Source organism: Cebus imitator, unplaced genomic scaffold, assembly GCF_001604975.1.
Source record: "Cebus imitator isolate Cc_AM_T3 unplaced genomic scaffold, Cebus_imitator-1.0 Scaffold232, whole genome shotgun sequence".
NCBI lineage: Eukaryota > Metazoa > Chordata > Mammalia > Primates > Cebidae > Cebus > Cebus imitator.
Genome location: NW_016107547.1, coordinates 2,652,819 through 2,661,670, shown reverse-complemented (window position 1 = coordinate 2,661,670; position 8,852 = coordinate 2,652,819).

Sequence of the window (8,852 nt, the reverse complement as noted above, 5' to 3'; positions counted from 1 at the left end):
TTCCTATGACTACTATAATAAATTATCATCAACTTACTGGGTTTAAACAATAGAAAGATCTTTAAATTTCTATCTCTAAAAATAGAAATTTATTATCTTACAGCTCTAGAGGCCAGAAGTTCAAAATGAGTCTTCTGGGGCTAAAATCAAGACATCAGCAGGGCCAGTTCTGGAGGCTCCAGGGGAAAATCTATTCCTTGCCTCTTTCAGCTTTGGTAGCTACCAGCATTCCTTGGCCATCACTACAGTGTCTGCCTCCATAGTCACATTGCCTTCTCCTCTTCCGTGTCAAATGCCCCTACCTCTCCCTAATAAAGATGCTTGTCCTTATGGGATGCTTGTCCACAGGCCCATCCAGAATAATGTTTCCATATCAAGAGTCTTAATCACATCTGCAAAGTTCTTTTTGCCATATAAGGTAACAGTCACAGGTTCCAGAGACTAGGATGTAGATATCTTTTGGAAAGCCATTTCAGCCTTGTACAGACAGCAAAACTAAAGAAAGCAGTTAAGACTCTAGGGTCTCAAATATCAGTGGCTCAGACCATGATAGAATCATTAACTAAAGTAAGACTATCAACAAGAAGAAAAAACAGTTGAATGAGAACAGTTTAGTTTGGGATATGCTACAAATGATACGAGGGGTTGATGAGACATCCATACGGAGATGGCCAAAAGAAACTTGGAACATTACAGTTTGAAGCTTTGGAAAAGTATCCAGGTTGAAGATAAAGATTTGAGAGCATCTGCAGAGATATTATAGAGGAAGAGTATAAACTCTTGAATAGCAGGGATTAGATTTGCCTATAGTTCTATTCTGGGTACCTAGTATAGCACCTGGCACATAGTAAGTGCTCAACAAATATTTGTTGAATGAATGAGTGAAGGTAAGATCCCAGAGGAAGACAGAGGGGAAGGCCAGGAATTATGAATGGAGAAATCTTTCTTCCTCGAAACAAGAGGTAATCGAAGACAGAAGAGGTGGCTATGCAAAATAATTTAGAAATGGTCAGGATATATCGCAAGATCTCACTTGGGCCAATATTGTTATCATCAAAGTGGAAGATGAAGACATCAGTGAGAAATGTTACTGAGAATGCATTGAGGTTTGAGGAAAGTAAACCATAAAATGTCAGTACGTACTAAAAAGGACCTCGAAGAATATCTATAGAGCCCTCATCTTACAGATAGGGAAACTGAGGCTTAGAGACAAGAAAATAATTGCTCAGGTCCCCAAGCCAAATAGAGTTTTGTTTATGTGTGCAAATATTTATTGTCTGCTGGCTTTATGCCAGGCAAACCCTGGGCTAGATGTTAGGGACATAGTGAAAAATCAGGTAGACATAGACCCTGCCCTCATGGACTTTTTAGTGTAGTGTGAAAGACACTAGAAATGAGCAGAGCGGTAAGTGCTATGAAGGGAAAAGCTTAAAGTGCGTAGGGGAGCCTAGAGGAGGAAAAGTAAGAGTTAATAAGGAATAAATTGCAAGATTGGTCAGCTGAAATGCCAGCACAGCTGCGGGTAGACAGGGACTTGGCTGTTAACCCAGGCAGCAGTTTCATGACCTAAATGATATTTTTAATTCCAGGGAGAAGAAAAGAAGGCAACTCCCAGGGCCCGACCCTGTTTCCAGCATTCCTTTGTACTTGGCTCTTTTCTTCGTGTTCCTCAGGCAGACCAGAGGCATAGGAGGAGGAGCAGCTAAGCAAGCTGAGTGATTCACTACAAAATTGAACAGACAAATATGCGAAAACCTCGGAAGTTTTGTTCACTTTTCCAAGGGCACCCAGGATTAAAGAAGCTGCCAGAGCAGGAATTAGCAGAGCACTTCCTCAGGAAAGCAAGGTTTGGAATGAGATTTGAAGTCTACAACAAGCAAGGTTATCAGAGAGAACAGCCCACTTCGTTTCACTAGCTTAATATGTCATTACCTTTATGTTAAGGCCAGTTGTGCCAGACACCAGTAATATTGGAGGCAATTACATTTTAGGAAAGAACAAATTTGAAGTGTAAAAATACATATACCACTTACCTAGCTCGAAGGAAAACAAATTTCCGTTATTTTTCTAATTAAATGATCCCTAGCCCTTCGCTTAGCTATCATCAGAATATGCTTCTTCCCTCTCTAGAGTGCGCCCTCTCACAAGAGCTCTGTGAATCACAGGAGTGCATACTCATTTCAGACAGTCACAACTGGCTTCTGTTGCCTTAAGGAGAAAAATCTGGAAGCCTGCTCAGTCCACCTAAGAACTGTGTTTCCTTCAGCTGTTGTCGCTGTTACTACAACAGCGTTGCTAGGAGTCCAGAGTCCAGCCCCATTGCTGATGTTTTAGTGAGTGAGGCTTGCGTTGGCACAGCAGAAGCTTCCACAGGCGTTAGGGGTAAAGAAGGAATAACGACCACGACACCCACAGGCCTCAGCCTCAAAGACCCCAAGCCTAGGTAGCAGCAAGCCTCCCTCTACCTCTAGACGAAGAAACCAGAACACACTAGAGCTCTTTGTCTTGAGGAGAAGAGACTATAGCTTCCTGAGGAAGAGGGACTCTAGAGAGGGAGGCTGAGGGAGACTGTGACTGCGTGTGGGACATTGCTCTTGTGAAGGCCTAAAATGGCAAACCTGTCTCCCATCCCACTGTGTAGTTCCAGTGAAAGGTTATTATTATTATCATTACTTGAGATGGAGTTTTGCTCTTGTGGCCCAGGCTGGAGTGCAATGGTGCCATCTCGGCTCACCGCAACCTCCACCTCCTGGGTTCAAGCGTTTCTCCTGCCTCAGCCTCCCCAGTAGCTGGGATTACAGGCATGCGCCACCATGCCCAGCTAATTTTGTATTTTTAGTAGAGATGGGCTTTCTCCATGTTGCCCAGGCTGGTCTCGAACTCCTGACTTCAGGTGATCTGCCCGCCTTAGCCTCAGAAAGTGCTGGGATTACAGGTGTGAGCCACTGCACCCGGCCTAGTGAAAGATTTAATAAAGCAGAGCTTCCCAATTAATGGGCCTTATTATGCTGGGGTGCTGCCAATGGATTATAAGTAGGGCAAGAATTATCGATTCCCTCAGGGTTTGGGGCAGTCAGGCAGAGCTTGAGGGAGCCAGAGCCTTCATGCCAATCACCACCAGCTGCTAGCAACTTAGTTGGGCTTTTTTGCAGAGGGCAGGCTCTGTAGAACAGAATGTAGAATTTTGCCATCCAGTCTCCACAGTCAGCCAGCACTAAAGGAACTTCTGTCCCTCACTGCTTCACTGTTTCATGCTGACTATCCCTAAGGAGGTGATCAACCAACACGTCATCTATTTGAGACTAGTGGAGGGAATGAAGAGAAAAAATACCAGTAGGCCCCTCTCTGGGTACTGGCCCCAAATTCATATCTTCACATATGTCTGTTTGCTGCTGATATGCTGTCTCAGAGGCATCCAAGTTAGCCACGTGGTGACTGCCTGCATGTTCTGAAAATTACATCATTATTTTGAAATACGGTGCTTCACATTTAAAAATTTGGATTTGGGCTGGGCGCAGTGGCTCATGCCTGTAACCCCAGCACTTTGGGAGGCCGAGACAGGTGGATCACTTGAGCTCAGGAGTTTCAGACCAGCCTGGGCAACATGGCGAAACCCCATCTCTACAAAACATACAAAACTTAGCCGGGCATGGTAGTGTGCACCTGTATTCCCAGGTACTTGGGAGGCTGAGGTGAGAGGATGGTTGGAGACTGGGAGGTGGAGGTTGCAGTGAGCTGAGATTGCACCACCACACTACAGCCTGGGCGACAAAGCCAGACACTGTCTCCAAAAAGAAAAAAAAAAATTGGATTGGATTTGGAATTCATTTGTGTCATCATAGATATTTCATCATAGTGCTTATCAGTGAAAGAAAAGGAAGAGCTGTTGGACTTTAGAAATATATTTCAATTATTGCTAGGCCTAGTAGCACGTGACTGTAGTCTCAGCTACTTGGGGAGGCTGAGGCAAGAGGATCACTTGAGCCCCCGAGTTCAAATCCAGCCTGAGCAACAGGGCAATAGAGCAAGACCCTGTCTCTAAAAAAATAGAATTTACAAAAAATTAAACTTTTTTATTTTTTTACTCTAGCCACCAGTTGTCTAAAAAATTCAACTGTTGCAGTTTTGGAATAATTGTCAAACATGTTTTAAGTTGTTTTTATCACCTATTTGTGGGAACAAAGTTTCTTATCAATGGTGATAATAAAAAATTCAGAAAGTCATCAGTGGGCTGGGCATGGTGGCTCATGCCTATAATCCCAGAACTTTGGGAGGCTGAGGCAGAAGGATCACTTGAGGCCAGGAGTTCAAGACCAGCCTAAGAAATATAGGGAGACCCTGTCTCTACAAAAATTTTAAATTAAATTAAATTTTAAGAAATAAAAACAAGTAGTCATAATTAAAACTTTGATAGGGAACTGTGTGAAATCATTTCAAGCACAATGACGGACAGAAAAAGTTATATTTTACAGAAGCAAGCTCAGGTTTTTCATTAAACATTTTTGAAAATATTTTATTTATAAGTTTAACACAAAATTGAATATCTTTTAAAGTATGTTGGGCTGGACACAGTGGCTGACGCCTGCAATCCCAGCACTTTGGGAGGCCGAGACAGGTGGATCGCTTGATGTCAGGAGGTCGAGACCAGCCTGGCCAACGTGGTGAAACCCCGTCTCTACTAAAAATACAAAAATTTAGCTGGGCATGGTGGTGGGCACCTGCAATTCCAGCTACTTGGGAAGCTGAGACAGGAGAATCACTTGAACCCAGCAGGTGGAGGTTGCATGAGCTGAGATTGCACCATTGCACTCCAGCCTAGGTAACAAGAGTGAAACTCCATCTCAAAAAAATAAATTAATCAACTAAATATATCATATTTATTTTAATTATAATAATTACAGATAATTACTATGGGGTAACTTACAGATATTTACATCCCCATAAACCCACCATCAGTTAAAAATAAGTCAAAAATGCATTTAATACACATAACCTATTAAGCATCATAGCTTAGATCAGCTTACTTTAAACGTGCTGAGAACATTTATATTAGCCTGCAGTTGGACAAAAATCATCCAACACAAAGGCTAATAAAGCATTGAATATCTCATATAATTATTAAATACTATACTGAAAGTGAAAACAGAATGGTCATATGGGCACTCAATTGGAGAATGTCTGTCGATGATATAAAAAAGTAATGGATGTTGTCAGTGAGTCCCATGTAGACACCCACAAATCCCCTCCAGTTTACCCCAGGTGCTGTAAAATATCATTTTCCACTTGTGTCATGATAGAAAATAGCTGAGAAACACTGAAATAAGAATAACAATAAGATTTTTTTTTAAAGAGTTGTTTAAACCACTTTATTAATCAGGACTCATTTCATTGTTAAGTGGCAGAAGTCCAACCAGAACTAGCTTAAGCCAAGTAAGCAGTGGGAGCGGGGGAGTACATTTACGAACTCAAGAACCAAAAATGCATAAAGGCAAGAATGGCACTGGCCTCAGTGATGACTGAATGAAAGGGTAGTAACACAGCGAGCCTAGCTCACTCTCACTCACTATCTCTACATCTTCATTTCTCATTGCTGCTCTCAGAATATTTACTTTCCCACCTCCTCTGCCATCACATTTTCTTTCTTTTTCTGGTTTTTTTTTTCTGTGTGTGTGTGTGTGTGTGTTGTTGTTGTTGTTGTTGTTGTTCTGTTTTGTTTTTTTTTGAGACGGGGTCTCACACTGTCACCCTGGCTGGAGTGCCCGTGGCGCCATCTCTGCTCACTGCAACCTCCACCTCCCAGATTCAAGCAATTCTTCTGCCTCANTTGTTGTTGTTGTTGTTGTTGTTCTGTTTTGTTTTTTTTTGAGACGGGGTCTCTGTCACCCAAGTTGGAGTGCAATGGTACAATCTTGACTCACTGCAGTGCAGCCTCAACCTCCTGGGCTCAACCAATCCTCCCACATCAGCCTCCTGAGTAGCCAGGACTACAGGCACACACCACCATGCCTGGCTAATTTTTTGTATGTTTTGTAAAGATGGGGTTTCATCATGTTGCCCGGGCTGGTCTGTAATTCCTGGGCTCAAGCAATCGGCCCACCTCCTTCTCCCAAAGTGTTGGGATTACAGGCATGAGCCACCACACCTGACCTACCGTCATTTTATCTATGCAGGGCAGGGAAGAGGGCTTTCAACAGATTTGGACCTATATCTTTATAATTTGTGCCCTATAATAGTATGTAAAATTCTGGGGAAGGATTCTAATTAGCCCACCTAAGTTCAGGTGGCCACAGCAGGTGGTACAGGGTCTGTTAGCAAAGTAGTCACCAAGGGAATCATGACTCTGATAGTCCCTGAACTTTTGTTTTCCAAAATCTGCATGTAGTTTAGTGTGCCTTTGGTCTGAAAAAGAAAGGATTGAAAAGTATCTGGAAGGGAATGCTATCAGCTTTCTGATTACCTTTCAGGACTCGAGATGTTATAGAATTGAGAGGGCACTAGTCCTTCCCAAGTACATTATTAACTGAAGCCATCAAATAGTCTTGGGACTCTGTAGATTGACAGATGTATTCTCTAGCATAACAGACTTTAACATCCCTGACTTCTTTTCTGTATGTGTGTTAGTCTATTTTTCATTGCCATAAATAAATGCCTCGGTCTGTGTAATTTATAAAGAAAAGAGGTTTATTTGGCTTATGGTTTTGTAGGCTGTACAAGAAGCATGGGATCAATATCTGCTCTACTTCTGGTGAGGCCTCAGGAAACTTACTATGATGGCAGAAGGCGAAGGGGGAACATGTGTGTCACATGGAGAGAGAGAAAGAGAGGCGAGAGGTACCAGGCTCCCTTTAAACAACCAGCTCTCCCATGAACTAACAGAGGAAGAATGCACTCATTACCAAAGGGAGGGCACCAAGTTATTCATGAGGGATCCACTCCCATGACCCAAAAACTTCCCACTAGGCCCCACCACCAACATTGGAGGTCATATTTCACCATGAGATTTGGAGGGACAAAGCATCCAAACCACATCAGTATGGAGACAAGGAACACATACTGTAAGACAGAAAGGATGGCCCATGCTATACCTGGGTGTATCAATCAGGATAAGCTAGGATCTGCCAGGGTAACAACCTTCAAATCTCAGTGGCTCATGATAATAAAAACTTATTTCTCATTTAGTCTTCACGTCCATCATGAGTTGGCATAGGTCTCTGCTCATCATGATCACTCATGGACCCAGCCTAATGGGAAGAAAAGGTTTCAGAAGGGCTCACATTGACAATGAAGCGCTCTGGCCTAGAAGTGACAGATTATTACCACTCAACTCACACGGCCCAACCCAATCCCAAAGAGACCAGAAAGTTAAATCCTACCATGAAGGAGAACAAGAAAAACTTGCTGAATAGCACTAATGTCTATAACACTGATTTACAACTGTATATATTGGAGAGTGGGTGAATGAAACCTATAAAAAGGTCGTAGGTGATTTCTTAGTATTATTGTCCCTGATCTTAGAAAAATCCAATATGAAAATGCAAATTATTCAATCAATCAGGTAAACTATGGGTTACTTATTCACAGTGCATGAGTTATTTAATTTATAGAAGGATTCAGCTTAGAATCTTTTTAAAACTTTGAATTTCTTAACACATCTAAATATTTATTTACAGAACATTTACCAAAGAATTCTGGAACCTTGGTGTTGAACCTTAGGTTAACTCTTAATACACACAACTTTGAGTTTTTACTGTACCTTGCCCATCTGCGTTTCTAGGCAAAACATATACATTAATCCACAGTTTCTCCAGGTCAAGTTGTAAAGGGTCCATAGTTAGTCAAACCCAAGAAAAAGAAGACTAAAATGCACAGTATAATCAGAACAGTAAAATCAGTGACATTAATTCTGCAGAATAAGAAATTCACCCTCGGCTGGGTGCAGTGGCTCACCCCTGTAAACCCAGGACTTTGGGAGGCCGAGGCAGGTGGATCATGAGGTCAAGAGATCGAGACCATCCTGGCCAACATAGTAAAACCCCATCTCTACTAAAATACAAAAATTAGCCGGGTGTGGTGGCACGCACCTGAAGTCCCAGCTACTCAGGAGCCTGAGTCAGGAGAACTGCTTGAACCCAGGAGGCGGAGGTTGCAGTGAGCTGAGATCACGCCACTGCACTCCAGCCTGGTGCTTGGCAACAGAGCGAGACTCTATCTCAAAAAAAAAAGAAATTCACCCACAAGAACAGGACAAGAGTAGTCTTTTTTTTGTGAGATGTAAAGCTCCAGTTTTTCTTTCAGAAGTGGCTGGTGGGATTTGCCAACAAAACTCAATTGGCATGTTCACATGTTAAAATGAACAACAAAGTCCTGGGAAGAAACTTTATTCCCACAGCAATAATCCTATAATAGCCTATGGCAATGCCTTAACCCAAGGGTTAACCCCTTAAACTAAGGGCCAGAGCACACTTCTAGTCCTGTTATCTTCGACAATACGCCTCAAAATCATGGGCAACCAATGCATAGCCAAATTTTGCCACCTCTGACAAGGTGAGCTAAACAATGCATTCAATTTCCCTGCTCACAAACTGTCAATTGGTCCCTGGGGCTGCTGCTTACCAAGTGCTAAGAAACTTGGTAAGCAGCAAAACTCCGCCTCAAAAAAAAAAGGAAAGAAAAGAAAAGAAAACATGGCACCCCAGAACTTGGCCAATGAACTTGAAGGTCTTCAAAAGTGGTAGAAGACATGGCACCAGGCCATGCATGATGGCTCACGCCTTTAATCCCAGCACTTTGGGAGACCAAGGCGGTGGATCACCTGAGGTCAGGAGTTTGAGACCAGCCTGGCCAACATGGTG